This window comes from Mastomys coucha, unplaced genomic scaffold (assembly GCF_008632895.1).
Source record: "Mastomys coucha isolate ucsf_1 unplaced genomic scaffold, UCSF_Mcou_1 pScaffold5, whole genome shotgun sequence".
NCBI classification, from domain to species: Eukaryota; Metazoa; Chordata; class Mammalia; order Rodentia; family Muridae; genus Mastomys; species Mastomys coucha.
In genome coordinates this window covers 42,911,659-42,929,562 of record NW_022196911.1, presented here as the reverse complement: position 1 = coordinate 42,929,562, position 17,904 = coordinate 42,911,659, and the positions used below count along the sequence as shown (strand labels likewise).

Here is a 17,904-nt window from a genome sequence, read left to right as displayed (position 1 = left end):
CTTCTTCTATATCTTTTTGGCCTGTTAGTTCCCAGAATGTCTTAACAGCTTGCTTATTTTTGCCCAGGATTATTTGGACATACTTGACCTTGGTCCACTGTGTTTTTCTCAAAGCTGCAATTTTCTCATTAGCACAAGTTTTAAATTTAACTCTTTCACTTCTTGTACTGAAGCAGAGACAAAGTCTTTAAAACTATAAGGATGTAGAGGGAAAAACAACCTTTTAAATACACAATAACTCTAGCCATGACCTTGACTCTTCATAAGTCACAAGATTAAAATTACTTTGAACCACACCTGGATAGAACTGTGATAATGCTGTTTTTGTCTTAAAAACTATTTCCCTGAGGTAAGGGAGAGGTAAAACCAGGAAGCCTTTTCTAGGCCTGGTTTGTAAAATAAAAGTAGTGCCTCTCAGGCTTTACTGTGTTTTTGCATTAACTCAAATGTAAATATTTCACTGAGCATATCTGAGTCACACCCAAAGATTATACTGCTCCTGTAGTAAGGTCAGATTTTAAGGGCAACTTTGCTGCTAGAATGTAAAACCCAATTTTAAACAATCTATACTCTTTAAAATCAATACCAAAAACATTACATTCATGTTACAAAGTTTAAGTGTCTCCTTGCTTTTGAACTATAGTTAGCAAGCCTGGGTCATTCTGAGACAACTTCTCAGAGCACGCCAGGATTCTGGAAAGTAAAATCACGGCATTGACTGATAAACTACGTGGCACAGTGCTTTTACCGCTCCCTTCCTAAAGTACCAGGTGATATTTTTTGGTGGGTTAATAATCCATTAAATGATTTATCAGTTTGTCTCACTAGTCTTTTTGTGAGCCACTACTTAATTAGGGTTGGAGACCTCTACCTTCACCCTCAACTCTTCAGCCTTGTTGAGTGTAAGTTTTGGCCTTTCTGGCTCTTTTACTGCATTCTGTCCATTCTTCATCATTCCCAAATGGGTCAGAGTTGACTTCGAGGTGTCTCAAGGAAAACCAGTGCCCTTTGAGTAAGTTCAGGGCTATTCTTGGCCTTTCAGTGTAGTCTGTGGTTCTTCCCGTTCTTACTCATTCCCTTTCAGGTCAGAGGTGACTTTAAGGCATCAATTTCAACTGTTAGACCAGAGGTTCTCAGACTAGGAGCATATGAAAATTTTTATTGCCTGGTTCAAAGCCCATAATTTAAAGTATGGCCATTATATGGTATTAAGCAGCTACTAAACTAAACAGCTGTTCTGAATTCTACTGCCTGGTGTATGGCCTCCAACTTAAGTCTCGGCCTTTAGATTATGCTAAGCAGTTGTTAAACTCTAGCTGGAATCATCTGTTGAGATTTTGGCCATCTTGGCTGATTCATGCCACGTGTGTACCTTTAACACCACGTGTTACCTGAGTTACCAGCTTTAAACTAGCTTTTATTTACTGATGTTACAACGTTTTACTATATTCAATACAGAATATATTTATACCTTTAAGAGTAGTTAGAAACCAAAAGTTGCTACACAAATCTTATATAAATTTAGATCAAAGAGTTTAGAACTTAAGCTTCTGACCCCCCTTTTCAAGCAGCTATTTAGCAGGGCAACTTAAATCAGCCTTTGCTTTATATTTCAGGTTTTTTTTTTGTTTTGTTTTGTTTTTTTTTTTTCGAGACAGGGTTTCTTTGTATAGCCCTGGCTGTCCTGGAACTCAGAAATCTGCCTGTCTCTGCCTCACAAGTGCTGGGATTAAAGGCATGCGCCACCACGGCCTGGCTAGTTTATCTATTTTTACCTGCTTCTAGAATGAGCAGAGTTCCATCTTTATGGAACTTCCTTCTGAGGGATTTTTGCAATCTCCTCAGGTGTTCCAGCCCCTCTGCAGCCGGAACATGCAATTAGGCGCTAAATTTCCATCTCTTCACTCCTACAACGTGGGCAATTCTCTGCTCCACTTCTGGTGAGGCATCTAGGCATGAACCTGACTGTCCCATGATACTTAGATTACTCACCTATAACTGATCTACCTATCAGCGGGTCTGCAGCACCCTGGTGAGAGCCTATTCCAGCCTAATATTAACTGAGAGAAGAAAAAAGAATAAGAGATAGCTTACCTGACCGAAGCCACATGTTAAGGCGCCAACTGCCAGGCCTCAGGGATCTGTTTGCTTCTGCCTCCCCCATGTTGGACTTACAAGAAGGTGGAACTAAGCCTGGCCTTTTACATAAGTTCTGACTTCAAGTCTTAATGCTTTCATGACAAGCACTTCACCCATTGAGTCATCATTTCTGTCTCTAGACATAATAACATTCTCAATGAACTCTGACTTCCATGGAAATCACATTTCTAGTATGTTGGGTTGACTTACTGGCAGGCTCCTCGGAGAGTCTCATAAGATTTTCATGACTGCTACCTTAGATGCTCTTAAAGAATAAAATAAGATCCAGGGAATAGAGCTTTAGAGGGGTAAAGTCAGAAACAACAATTTGATGAATGTTGCAGACAAAGCCAGTTCTTAGAAACTTAGACAAACAAAAAGTAAACCCAGAGCTCAATGGTTATTCAATCTGAAAATGTAAGCTGAGAGAATCTAAAGGTGTATACACACACACACACAGAGAGAGAGAGAGAGAGAGAGAGAGAGAGAGAGAGAGAGAGAGAGAGAGAGAGAAGAAACACATGTACACACACATGCTTGCATGCAGGCATGCATGCATGTTTTGTACACACAAACATGTGTGTTTACAGAAATTTCTCACTTTTGCAACTATATGTTCAAGTACTGACTCAGTATGCCAACACAGTAAAGGTAACCTTAATGAACTGAGTTGGGATGAGAAGCTTTAGGATTGGATGTTACCTCACTGCCCTAGCATTCCCCTATGCTGGGTCATTGAGCCTCCACAGGACCAAGAGCCTCCACTTCCACTGATGCCAGATAAGGCCATCCTCTGCTACATATGCACCTGGAGCTGTGGGTCCCACCATATGTACTCTTTGGTTGGAGGTTTAGTCCCTGGGAGCACTGGGGAGTCTGGTCGATTGATATTGTTGTTTTTTCTATGCAGTTGCAAGCCCCTTCAGCTCCTTCCAGTCCTTTCCCTAACTCCTCCATTGGGGTCCCAGTGTTCAGTCTGATGGTTGACTGCCAGCATCCACCTCTGCATTGGTCAGGCTCTGGCACAGCCCCTCATAGGGCAGTGAGGTGGATGGGTAGGTGGGTAGGGGACCTCCCTCAGAGAAGCATTGGGTGGGAGGGTTTGGATAGGAGGTTTGTAGAGGGGAAACCAGGAAGAGGGTAAAAGTTGAAATGTAAATAAACAAAATAACCAATAACAATTTAAAAAAAATGGAAAGATTGGGTGTTGCCTGCAAGATGCAAACATCTACCAGGAGGAAAGAATTTTGACTCTGATGAAGTCATCTCTCTATATATCAGTGTCAGATGCTTCCTGTCTCAAATTCCATATGAAGATCTGAGAGCCAGGATAGTTTACCTAGGTGGGGGGTGGGGGTTCTTTAAGGTCTGTGACTGAAGACATGGTTTGCCTCCTACCCTAAATAGCTCCTACTCGTTTCTCACACTAGCAAATGAACCTCTTCTGGGCTTCCACAAATTCCATAAGCCTTCATAAAAAAACCTCATTCTTCCTCAAGCTTACTAGGTACATAGCCACAAGTGATAAGAAATAACAGTGGGTAACATATATGGAGAGCTCACTGTATGCTCACAGAGTACAGATTGCACTATATACTTTACAGGGAATCCTACTTCTAACTGCTTTCCCACCTTCATGTAGGTGACTCCATGAAGAATGAGAGGAGGGATGAAGGAGAGAGGGATGAGAACAAAGAATTAAATGTCTCTATGTTTGATCGAGTGAACAGCTTTTGCCCAAAGAGATATGTCTTAAGGAATTTAACACTTTCTCCATGGTGTTCATACTTTTGGTCATCTTACTGAATACAGTGCCATGGGCAAATGGCACTCTGACCCTAGAGAAAATTTCGATTTCACTAACTTTTCAACATAACTATACAGGGTCACAGTGCTTATGCTTACCTTCTTCTTGCTAGGCAGTTCTCTAAGAAAGAAAAAGACATGCATGACCAGTAAAACGTAGGAGAAACAGGGCAGAGATTATACCACTTGTCCACATACTTGGTCAGTGACACAAAGGAGAATTGTAGGCCATAAATACTTGGGGTGAACTACATGTGATACCTCCTTGTTGTCAGTAATTTATTAAGGAATCCTGAGATTTGAACTCTGACTCCCTCTGTGCTAAAGAAGTCACATTGGGTAAAATTGTGTCGGATGGAGATGTTTCATAAAGGAGGAGCTCTGTGAGGCATTTTGGGTAATGCTACCAAAGATTCAATTGGCTCCACATTTGGTTGACAGAGGTTTTTAAAGAACTTTGTTATGAAATATATCTTGAATGAGTATATTCAAGATATGAATATATCTTGAAGTGAACATTTAGGACACATGACTTGGTTGAGATGAAGGGAAATGCCAGTCTAAACCAGAAGCTAGATGCATTGCATCTCAGAGCCTATGTCCTTATCTCAGGATACAGGGCTCTAGAGCTACTGTTGCATGGTGAACCCATGTATCCTGGTTCACTACCTGGATAAAGTTTGAGTCCATAGATTCCCGTTATTATTTCTGTCTCCCAAACCCTTACTATATTCTCTAAATTGAATTATATTTTCTGTCTTTATGGTGTGTATTGACTTATAAATGATTTCCTGTAGGGTTTTCTGCAAGATACTCAGCCCAGGTTGTGCTTCTCAGAGTAAATCAAAGGGTCCGACCTGATGAGAAAACGCTATACTTTTTCTTTACCTTTAAGTTTAAGTAAAAGATTCTGGGTTGTGACCAGTCATGGTCTTTATTTCCTCAAGTGATTCTGTTTCTTGAGCTGAGCTGACCCAAGTCAGTTATTCTAGTCTCCTTCAGATGTCCTTACTCTTCATTCACAGATCAAAAAATTCATACTTTCTTCCAGGAAAATTGCCAATCTTGTCAAAACTATTGCATTTTCCATGGGTACGGAGATACAAGCTCCATGGGAGATTTGAAGATAAGGGTCAGGAGCTCCTAGAAATATATCTGAGTGTTACAAGCTCAGAAAACACTCCTACTCTTGAGGGAAGATCCAAATTGATTATGGTGATCACTGTTCATTTGTTTATGTATCAACTTTCTAGTCAGCTAATATTTTTAAGCATCTCCTACACTCCTTGCATATTATAGAATAAGTAGCCCAAATTTCTCCTTGTGGAAACAGCGTTTCATCTGGAAAGACAGACAACCAACACATAAGTACATATGTTATATATTATAGGTACCTGCTAGAAAGGAAAAGAAGAAAGAACAAGACACAAGTGGCAGAGCTGTGTATTGGAAAGTAGACTACTGACAAATTAATGGACATTCATATATGCCTCTATGGAAGAGTCCACACACATAAACACACACAGAGATAGACAGAGAGGGAGAGAGAGACAGTCAGAGAGACAGACAGAGAAGGAGACACACACACACACACACACACACACACACACACACACACACACAGAGAGAGAGAGAGAGAGAGAGAGAGAGAGAGAGAGAGAGGAGCTGTCATTTTCAAACTGTCTTTCTCTAGCTAGTCTCTGTACATTGCTCTACTCTTCTTGTTATATTCAAGGAAAAACATGAAAATAACTTTACAGTAATCGAAAGCATTACATGATATAATAGCTATCAGATCTCTAACACAAATCTGAGCCCAAGCTATGAACTCAAGAGCTGGATACAATAACTAGAGCTGGGCTCTAGCAATGAATAGTGGACTTATGCCCCAGCCCTTACTGACTTCTTGGTTACAATGGACTAGTCACTTAATCATTTTGAGCCTTAATTGTTTCATTTGTAAGCTGTGGGTAACAATAACACTTAGTAAGTGTAACTGATACTTTGAGATTAAGCACATAGGATCAGTGTTGATGCTTCACTACTATTTACATAATAGTAGGGACTGCTTCTTTTGGGACTAAGCTTCTAAGCTTTCAGTTCTGGAAAAAAAAATTATTAGAGGAAATCAACAGTGTAGCAGGAAGTTGAAAATATCAATGCATACTAATGTAGAATGTTCTCTTATGTATGATCTCCAAGCTCATTTTAATGTTTTACTTATTAATTCATGTCCGATATAAATTCAACTATTCTAAGTTGTAGACTTTAGTCATATTTCAATAATTCTTGTTGATTGAACTACAAATTAGTCCATTATGTTATTTTCCTAGTCTGGAATTTCTTATTTTCTAGTCCATGGAACTGTACAATCCATACTCTCTTCCTTTCAAATTACCTTCTTTTATTTTAAGAAAAGTTAAGAATTTTTTATTTCTCACTTGTCTTTCACAGCACCTCTCTTAAATTTTTAAATAAAATATTTGATTAAAACAAATACAACAACAAAATGACACGTAGCTCCCAGAAAGATTTGAAGATTTAATGAGTTAATACTTGTAAAAGTGCCTCACGCTCAATAAGCTTGTGTGTGCTCATTGATAGAAGTTATCCATTGTGATCACTAGTGACTGTGTTTGTGGATGAATTATTTTTAATGTTGTCTTGTCAATCAGTGATAAATCAACACATAATTCCTCAAATCTGACATGCTTTTTCTCATTCCATATCACCCACTGTAAATTAATCTGCTAGTTTAAACCATGACTCTTATAAACTTCTAAATTTGGTTATTTATTTCCCAAAATGAATCTCAATAGATTGTGGGACAGAGTCAATATTTATATATTCTGACCATTCTGTCTGCTTCATTATTGCTAAAATCCATTTCTCTTAAATCTCACTTCTTTAGATTATTCCTTTATATACTCCCAAATGACTCTTTCCATGTTTTAAAGTGTTTTATGGTTGACTTGTGGAGTCTCCTACTGCAATGCTGTCATGTGGAGCTTTTGTGGGTTACCCTTGTTCCCTCTCTTCTGGCTTTACTCACAGGTCATGGCCTCTAATTATTCTTTCAGTGTATCACTATCAACACTGAATAGAGTCCATTTTCACAATTGCTGCCTTCAAAGAGAATTACTCAGGATGAAAATAAATATGCTCAGCAGGGAATGAAAGTGGAGTGACGAGTGAAACACTTAATTTTGCTGGAATGGCAGCTAGACTGTCTGCGGGGGCTTGGGATGGAAGGGGAAGGTCTGGAATCTGGGAAAGAACCCCAAAGAAGAATGCACATACTCCTAGAATAAAGTCTTGCTGTGTTACTATACAAGAAGGGACACTTGTGATTACAAGGTAAGTCATTGGCAAGAGCAGAATGTTGAGGTACCACAAGGTCCATTTATTCTGTTCTTGGGAGGGAACCATCCAAGGCTTAAGCATAGAAGCCTGTCCTTCTTTTGCTGATGAAATGTGGAAGTGTAGCATAGAGGAGGAATGGCATGGAGAAGCAAAAGTCTAAAGTCCAATGGTAAGAAACCAGTAGGTGCCAGGAGTGACCACTGATTATAACAATGGATTTGACCATAGATTCATAAGGCAGACAGCAACCAGGACACATTCCCAGATTATTGTCTTTTTTGCAGATATCACACATACTCCACAAAACTCTTCGACTTATCTGTACCTTTCAAGCCCTAACCTAACATATATTCTTAACATCAAAAACGTGAATTTGAAAAGTCTAATAACACTGGCATTACAATAGAATGACCAGCAGATAAAAGACTTGGAATAGAATTCTTTCTCTGAATTGTGCATGCAAGTTAAAAGATGCTCTGATTTCATAAGGAAACAGTGGTGTAATGTACAGCATGTACATTTCTTTTGCCAACTATTGAGTAGCTTGGCCGTCCTCCTGCTTGCCCCAATTTTTTTTTTTTTATTAAGTGCTTCTCCTAATCCTGTAAAAATGCCAGATGGTTCAGCAGTGGAGTTAACTGACATAGCTGTGAAATGCTATTCCTGGTCTTTTAGTGGACTGCCATTAGTTGAAAACATGGCTGGCCTGGAAATCAAAAGATTTATAAAGATTTACACTATAGTCCAAGAATATGTTGGAATCCATAATTAGTCGTTGTTTAAAATATAATGAATCAGGCTACATATTCACATTGAACTTGTATAAATGGGATAGCATGTCTGGGGAGAGACTGGAGAGATAGCTGAATTAAGAATACATACTGCTCTTACATAGGAATGAGTTCAGTACCTAGTAGCTTCCAATTGCCTGTAACTCCAGAACCCAGGGATCTAACACCCTCTTCTGTACTCAGTGGGTACCTGAGCTTATGTATGCACACATATTCATGTACACACCTCACATACATATACACATAATGATAAAGTGATTAAAAAAATAAACCTTTTAAAATTTGGTGTGAAAATCTTTTGGTCCTTTTTATAAAATAAACTTGATTCCACTGCACAGAAGCCCACCTCTGGGCTGATCTCCAAAAGCTTGCAGCTTTTTCAGAGTCTTGCCAATACCATGGGCAGGAGTACAATGAAACCAGTACCTATAGAAGTTCTTAAGTAAGCCTGCAGTGCCCAGAGGTATCTTATGTGGTCCCAGTGTTGATATACTGATCCTCTTCCCAGCCTATCTTGAGAGCGGTCCAGGCCAGTTCACACCAACATTTCAGCTCTTCTTAGTTAACCAGGATTTATATTAGCAACGTTGCTTCTCTTAGGAATAATAATGCTAGCACTTACTTCTCCTGTGATTTCTCTCTTAGCAGTTTAGATTGCCAGAGTGTTCAGCATTGGGTGAAAAGGAAAATTGGAGTGTTGTAACAGTAAGAAATTCCTTTAGAGTCATAAAACCCCACTTTTGATGAATCTCATGAGCTATGTAACCTCAGACAAGAGGAACCTCTTTGTGTTAAAATTTCATTACCTCTGAAACACAGATAACGGTGCCCAGTGCTTAAGACTCCTGGGAAATCCAAATGAGATCACATAAATATCTCCTAGATCATATATAAAGGTCTTCAGAAAATCTCTAGCACAAAGCAGTTGCTCAACATGCATTGGTTCACACCAATACCAGCACCACATAAAAACAGATGTAGGTAATACATGTCTGTAGGCTTAGATTTTTCAAAACCTACTTTAATAAAGGTTCTTGAATGCTTTAATCTCCCTTCTAGCCCATCACTCACAAGAGGTAGTGGAGAGGAAAGGATAACAGGACGAAGGGTGGACCTGTTTAGAAATAGTACTTTGGAGCCGGGTGATGGTGGCACACGCCTTTAGTCCCAGCACTTGGGAGGCAGAGGCAGGCAGATTTCTGAGTTCGAGGCAGCCTGGTCTACAGAGTGAGTTCCAGGACAGCCTGAGCTATACAGAGAAACCATGTCTCAAAAAATCAAAAAAAAAAAAAAAAGGAAGAAAGAAAGAAAAAAAGTTCTTTGGGGGAATTCCAGTCTTCGTTCTCAGGATATCAGCAGTTTAGTTCACACAAATCAGAGTGGTAGCCTGATCTAGTCACAAACCCCCTTCATGAATCAGTCCAATCTAGAAGAAACCGCAAGGCTCTGCCAATTGAGCCAAGTCTTCAGAAGAGGCCAGAAACTGCTGGACTATCACGAGAAGTTCTTTGGTGCATTTCTCTCTATGAAGTCATTACAAACAACAACCATTGAAGAAGGTAAGGTGAACCAATGCCACAGCATCATCAGCAAATACCAATGAAGAGCAGCAGCGTGGCAAGGCAAACCAATGCCATAGTGTTGTCCACTGTCTGTTGATTTATACTTACACCCTTTCCAAACATCATGTCTCCTCTCAAGCATCCACTCCAGTAAAACACCATATGCTCTTTTTCCAGACATACACAGAGATGCAGAGGTTGAAATTATGTTACAGATACTTTCCTAGGTCACAGTAGCATGGCTGAATGCAGACAAATGGAAGATGGGGTTGGAAGCAATCCACCAATGTCTTGTAAGATCCTGAATATGCTTTGACCAGGTACCTGGCAAAAGGCTGGAAAGTGTGGAGTCTTGTCTTACTCTGCTTACTAGCCTGGGCACTTGTGGTTTGAAGGTGCTATGGGGAAGAGTACCATCTTCTCATTTGTGTCAATAACACAAATTGATCTGAGCTGGCATCAATGTGGGAATAGTTCATTTTTCCAACATACCAGCCAGAACTCCATTGGCTCAAAGTCTCTGAAGCCACCAGGATGACCTAGAAAATAGTGCTGAAGAAACACAGAACTGTTCCTTTGCAAGTGCAGTTCATAATAGGTTCCAGTAAAACATAATATCGAGGGAAAAAGAACCCATGGCAGTTAGGGAGCTTCGAGGACCCAAATCTCACTATTTGAAAGGTATGTGAAAAAGTCTGGGACAGGCTACTAATGGTGGAAGCATGCTTAGATATCTGGGAAGTCACCACCAGCAGAGGAGGAATTGTAAATATTAATGAAATGGATGGGCATATATTTTAAAAGGAGCTTTTTGCTCTGAGTATTTTTTTGTAGAGGATAAAGATTGTTAAACTTTAAAAGGATGTATTTTTTCCTACTGTATACTGGAGTTTTATAAAGCATTACCTCCTGCCAGATACTTGGTAATGTCTTTCTGGTTTTTTAGAAGAGAGGCATTTGACAATCTTTAAAGTGGGTCAGACCTAAGGTGGTATGAATTTATAATAACAAAGATAAGAAAGAGCGAAAGAAAGAAATGGAAGCGATAGAAGATGAGCTGACTGCTTTATTTTGTGACATGATAGAATTATGAAGAACAAGAAGCTGTAGAGCTGTGGGCTAGCTGGACTATGATTTAAAGAATCTCAGCAAATGTGAAATATGGACCTGAAAATGAGATGTTCAGGGAGAAGTGAGTTCATATCTGCCTCCTTATGCCAGCTAAAAATAACTAGCATGTGAGTCATTCTCTGTTCTTTGAAATCAGTTTATTAAAAAAATCCTGATAATTAGCTTAGCAAATCTTTATGTCCAGAATGTATATTCACAAATACTTCTTGGTTTATTATAGCACTACAGCATGAGAACCCCATTGGAAGTTAAAAATAATGTAAGTTGAAGTGGTTTGAACTTACCTGAGTGTCACAGCTGAGCGATGTAGCAAGCTGCAGTATTAACACCCCCTGTAACCATGTGACTGGCTGGGAGCCATACACTGCTGTAAGCAACATAGAAGGAAGGTCAGAGTTCACAATCTAGTGTATGATGGAGATTCACTGCACTTTCACAACTAATGCCAAGTTCAAAAATCCCATGTTAAGCCACCCAAATTTCAGAACCTCTTTTTATACACAGGTACATGCATATATCTGATTTCTGTATAAAGTACATAATAAAGACTTGTATATACACACATAAATATACATGTATATATGTGTGTATCTTGACCTTTGACCCTAAACACTTCAGATATCCCATTGTTCAGAAATCAATTTCTATTATAAATTTGGAAGTTTCCTTATAGTCTTTGATTATATATAATTTTCAGATACATGTGCTAATCCAAAGCTGTTGAATGGCAGGAACCATGTAATGACAAAAGTTGATTGAAATAACTGGTATCATACACTCTCAAGACTTTAGATCAGAAAGAATCATAGACAGGTCCAAGTTCTTCCAAATTAACCTGATGTAAACCTGAAACCAGGTTTTTTTTTTTTTCATTATCTGAATCCCTTTGACATGACCATATTTCCATATCTGCACACCTCATTAGAGAGTGGTAAGTGCTTTTTTACTAGGTAGAAAGAAGTTCAGCATGTTTTACACCGATTTGCATTTATTTCCAAACTGAGTTCTGTATTATTATATTTTGATATTATTGTTATTATTGTTGATATTATTATTATTATTATTATTATTATTATTATTATTATTATTATTTTGGTTTTTGAGACGTCTCCTTTGTATAGCCCTGGCTGTCCTGGAACTTACTTTGTAAACCAGACTGGCCTCGAACTCAGAAATCCACCTGTCTCCTCTGCCTTCCAAGTACTGGGATTAAAGCTGTGTGCCACCACTGCCTGGCTTGATATTATCATCATCATCATCATCATCATCATCATCATCATCATCATCATCATCATCATCATCATCATCATCATTATTGGCACTTCCAGGAAGTAACAAGCTTCTTTTGCAAGCTTTATACTAGAAGGCAGAGAAATCTATCTAATAACATGGTTCTTAATGGGGGCATATAAACCAACACTTTCTGCTAAAATTGTGGATTTACTTTTAGAAAATAACAGTTAGGGCCTGTAGTAGGAAGGTGGGTGAGTTGGTGAAGTGCTTGCTATGTAAGCATGAACAACTGAGTTTGGATTCCCAACTTTATGTTCTGGGCCATCTTAGTTACTGAAGGGCATAATCATATTCCATTAGTCTGGATTTTTCTTCTTTTCTTTATCATAAAAGCTCTGTCCATCCCCTGATTCAGGCAGAAATCCTTTTCTCATTTGTTGCCTTGACAAACTTTGCAGAAAGTTAAACCAAGGGATAAATGTTAGCAGTTAACATTCACAGACACCTCATCTGTTAGTTATATTTTATTCCACCTGAAGACACCACTGATGCTTTGTACATCACTTGATTTTAGATGTAATAAGAAGCCAGGAGGCATGTTTGTTGAATAGCATTGAAATACTATTGTTGCTAATTTTTAAATCATCGGATGATTTTTATCTCTGGAAAGCCATTGCAGCCAAATGCCTATCACTTACATTTCAGCAAGAGTAAGCCTCTTTAAAAGATAAGGAAGCATAGCATTTTGCAGTTACAATTTTATGACTCACCGGGAAGAAATAGTACTTCAGGAAGGAAGGCAGGAAACACAACCACATCTATAGTTTTAAATGATTTAATCTTCAGTTTTAAATATCATCTCAGAAGATATAATATGACATCATTTTAAATATTCAAAACCTTTCTTATTTTCAGCCAGGATTCTTTTTTATACACTTGCAACACACCACAAGCCAACAGTTCATGACAGCATAAAGTTTCTTGAGTATGTACAATCCATTCATCACGGCTAAAGGATTCTTCTTGGAATTCAACCTCATTTTTTATGATCACCAGTGTTTTATACATTGTTGCAAAATTTTTGTTTTTATCCTGAGATATATGTATCAAAAGGAAGACATGAGAGTTATGAAATGTGAACTTCCTTGCATACTTATAGAGAAGAGCCTCTCATGGTGATTGAAATATGGGAAAAGGGCATGTTTTAGAAATTGTCATCGTTTGAGTATACATATATGTTGAAATTCCCAACAACGAAGTGAGAACTTCTTGAAGAAAAGGGAGGGAAGCAAATTTCACTGACTTTGGGTTCATTGATGATTTCTTTTTTTTGTTTTGTTTTGTTTTTTGTTTTTTATTTTTAGAGACAGGGTTTTGAGACAGCATTGATGATTTCTTAATATAACAAAGAATCAAAGCATCAAAAGGAAAGAAATGCCTTTCTAACATGGTAGCTAAAAACCAAAACAAAAGCAAAACCAAATATAATGATAAGGGCATTGACTGGAAAAGCAAAGCAAATATAAACAAAAGATTTGTGTTTAGACTATACGGGCATTTATAATTTAATAACAAATATTTGGACACGTGTCTCACCCCAAAGCACCCACAAATGGAAAAAGAATGTGTAAGAGGATGTTCATTATCACTACTCATTGGGGGACCAAGATGAAAATGTCTGAGTTACCTCTACACATTCCTCCTAAGTCAAAGTAAAAGGAAGGGCCTGAGAATTCTACACTCCTTCGTCAGTGAGCTCATAAGAAATTCCAGGCCCTGAGGGTAAGTATACAAATCTGCACCAGGGTTTGGAGACAAAATGAACTATAAAGTATTAAACTTAAAATCTCTGCTTATGACCTGCTCATTGCTCTCCTAGGTATTTGTGATTTGCCTAGTCACATAGAGAATTGATGTGCAAGGGTTGGGACCTGGAAGAGGGGCTCCACACTTTCAAAGGTGAAAGTGAGGGGGGTATGGAGGGAGGGATTTGGGGAGGAGGTGACTAGGAGTGGGGGCAATGATTGGAATGTAAAATAAATTTTAAAAAAAAGAAGAAAGAAAAAGAAAGTACATTCTACAAAAAGAATGGTTCATGATTGTCTGCTGCAGTTTTATAATGCCTAATAATAGGAAGCAACAAAAATGACTAGCAACAAATGAGTGAATAAACTAATTATAATAGATCCATCCAATGGGAAATTGCTTGGCAAGAAACTATCTATCAAAGCAAGAACAGGGGCAGACTTCAAGTTGATTAAGGAAGAAAAAAGCAAATACTAGCTTTGAGGCTCTAGCTCAGCATGGAGTGTTTGTCTAGCATATACATGGCTCTGTATTTGAGCTCTAGCACTGAGTAAACCGAGTGTGGTTCTCCTATAATCCCAACACTGAGAAGGTGGAACCCAGAGCACACTCCTCATGTAGCAAATTCAAAATTAGCTTAATTTATGTTACTGTGTCTCAAAAACAAAAATGATGACTGCATGTATATAAAATACAAACTATCCTGTAGTACTGTACCATTTGTATTATTGGCTTGCTGGAATAGACATGGCTGCTTTGAAGATGGCAAGGGTGAAATGAAAGAGATATCAAGAAACTAATGGGTATGATGTGCTCCTTGTCTCTATTGTACAAAGAGTTTTGGAGATGCAAACACAGGAAAAATGATTAGATTTTACTGTGCAATTTATTGTATGAAAATTATAGCACAATTTTTCAATGTTTATTTTTATTAATTTAAACATTTGCACATATATATATATATATATATATATATATATATATATATATATGTATGTATGTATGTGCACCTGAACAGTTACCTACAGAGCTCAGAAGATGCTGTCAGAACTCCTGGAATTGGAATTACAGGTAGTTGCAGCCTGTCAAATGTAGGTGCTAAAAACTGAACTTGGAGATTCTACAAAAAACAATCTGAATTCTTAACTGCTAAGCCACTATAGCCCAACAGCTTTTCAGAATAAACTAAGACCATGGATGATGAACAGGAAGGAGCCTGTTCCGATGTATTTTACTTTGAGAAACTTAAAGTCAAACTGCAGCAGCCTCATGCATTTGCTCATGAGGACTCTTAACAAGTCTGATGAAGCTCTTCAAGGTCTCAGTCCACCTGCCTCTGGCTGGTGACAATTTCAAAACTTTCATCTATCCTTAGAAAGTAAGATATTATTTTAACAGAAAACTTGCGCTTACAGGACTTTTTAACTTACCAAAGGTTCAATGACTTCTTTCGTTCCCCCTTTCCTAATCATGCCAGCAACTGCCCAGGTCTGAGGCAAGAACAGGATACTCTCTTAAGAAATTTCTTTTACATATTGATGACACTTTGGGAGGCCACTAGAGTTTTAGAAATGTGGGTATGAAGAAATGTAGAAAATTGCACTATACAATTGTGAGGACTAATGAGCAAATAGGATGTAACACGGAATCAAACACCATCTACACATTGCGTCTGGTCCCCTTCATTCCACTGCAGCGTTCAACTGCATGTCTAAAGTTCCTCTGAAGCTTACATGGCTGAGAGAGCCCTGCATCTCCATCTGTAGTTGGTATGACATCAGTACACAAACATCTGGGCATCATTCCATTTCAGGAACACTATCACACATTCTTAAAATAACTAGTAGATGCAAAGCACCCTGGGAAGCACCATAGAAATGGGGGAAGGGGGTGAGTTGTACTTATTTATACCTTATCTCCGTGTTCACAGGCCTAAGCACAGCTCTTTGTGTGAAAGAGAAGGTATGATTGCCATCTGAAAAACCATATGCTACTTTTTAAAATTTTAACTATTTTTGAAATTAAAAATATAATTATGTTATTTCCCTCCTTCCTTTCCTTCATCCAACCTTTCTCATGCTCTTTTTGCTCTCTCTCAAATCCATGGCCTCTTTTTCTTTAATTGTTAATTTGATATTATTACATTTATTACATGCACACGCATATGCATAAATATATTAACACAATTTGTTGAGTCCCTTTAGTATTTTACACACACACACACACACACACACATACACACACACACAAACGTACACACATATATATTTGAGTTATATGTATTTGATATTGGACCAAAGACTACCTAAACATTGTATCTGATCACCTTCATTCCACTTCAGTATTTAACTTCATTGCCAGAGTTTCTCTGTAGCTAGCTAGTATGGATGAGAGAGCCCTGCATATCTACATTTGTAGGTGGTATGATGTCTATCAAATTGTAACCTAATTATCACCCATGAAATCATAAACACACACACACACACACACACACACACACACACACATATATATATACATATTTGTACTTATTATATTTATGCATAATTTTATGGCTAACTACTTGTTTCTGGATAACCATTTAGTTGCCTCCTCTTATCTGAGGAAGAATAACTTTTCAGCTCTCATCATTTTTTAGTTCCTATAACTTTTTTCTAGGGGTGAGGCCCTCTATGATTTTTCCTGTCTATTTTAGCATATCTGTTGTTGTCCCTGTTCAAGTCTCATTTAGGTAGCCATATATTGAGATATTAGGGTTGAAGTTTCCTGTGATTTCTAAGAAACACAATCTCATGGAGGATTTCCTTGTCCTCTGGATCTTCTCTGTTCTGCAGTGTTCTATGAGCCTTGGATGCAAGAGTGATATTGTAGATATATATCAAGTGACAACTGTGTATCAAGTTTCAATGATCAGTTATGCTCTGAATTTTGATCACTTGTGATTTTCTGTGATGGTATACATCAATCACAGGTAGACATTTTGTTCTTTGTTTTTTTGTTTTTGATGAGTAGTATGAACTACATGTATCTATGGACATATATGTAAGTATTTAGAATGCTGTTGGAAGTTATGCTGGTTGAGAAGAGTGGTGTAGTGGGAGCAGGTTCTCCCCTAGGACTCTGCACTCTCTTATCCTGGCTGGATAGTTGGCTGGGTTTATATATAGTACCAGGCATGACTTACCTCCTGTTGAGCAGATTTTAAGTTCATTCAGAGAGGTGTTTGTTACTACCAATATATGAATGCCACTAATGCACCCTTAGGGATATCTTGCAATGCTGCAGATGTTGAGGATCATACATGTTTCAGTTGGATAGGACTATTGGTTGGTTCTTTCCCTTGGCAGCTTGTATAACACCTGGTACTATGAAAACTAGTACTCAGGAGGATGCTTTCAGGTTCTGTGACCAAAGTGCATAGAGACTTTCCTTCAGTCTCTGGAAAGCAACCAAGGGTAACTGCAATAAACTCTTCTAGGAGTCTTTGGACTCCCCTGATCAACAACTCAAGAGTGGCTCTTCTTGGGAACATTACCAATCCAAGCAACTTAAAATCACTTAAACTCTGTATGTATATGGATACACTTAGATGTATCCTATACAATTTTAGGTAGATAAAAATATTACATTTTATATTTGTTTCAAACATCCTTTAGTGTTATTTTTCCCTTAGCCTTCTATATGACTGCCTTCTCCCCTCCTGAATTAACTCCCTTCCCCAGTCATTTCAATTGTTCCTTTATATAACTTGTATTTTGCTATTCACTACGACATTCCTTCTTTCTGTTCATGGTACCAGAATACATGCAAATATTCCTGTGGGCATATAATGTTTGCCAGTGATGGCTGCTTTTGGCTAAGTGCTATTTCATCCATTTATTAAGCCACATGATAAATGAGATATTACCAAAGTTATTTTAAATCATTGTGAACATGGATGTTTGACCTTGATTTGATGACCTCTAGTTACTTAAATGAGGAGCATATTAACCATGTGAAAATATCACATAAAGAATATACTAGTTAGAAAGACCAATCTTTTTTTTTTTTTTTTTTTTTTTTTTTTTTTTTTT

At 38.0% G+C, this 17,904-nt stretch overlaps 1 protein-coding gene and 1 long non-coding RNA gene across 5 annotated transcripts in view; one reads left to right on the top strand and one right to left on the bottom strand.

The window, feature by feature from the left end:
• The window catches only part of Sgcd (sarcoglycan delta), a 973,571-nt gene that overhangs the window by 122,603 nt on the left and 833,064 nt on the right, over positions 1-17,904 (top strand). The gene's annotated exons all lie outside the window — the stretch shown is intronic.
• LOC116078611 overlaps positions 1-17,904 on the bottom strand; it is a 78,447-nt gene that overhangs the window by 2,476 nt on the left and 58,067 nt on the right. The window contains exon 5 of the long non-coding RNA XR_004113607.1: positions 11,077-11,159. This is a non-coding gene — a long non-coding RNA (uncharacterized LOC116078611). The remainder of the gene's footprint in view (positions 1-11,076; positions 11,160-17,904) is intronic.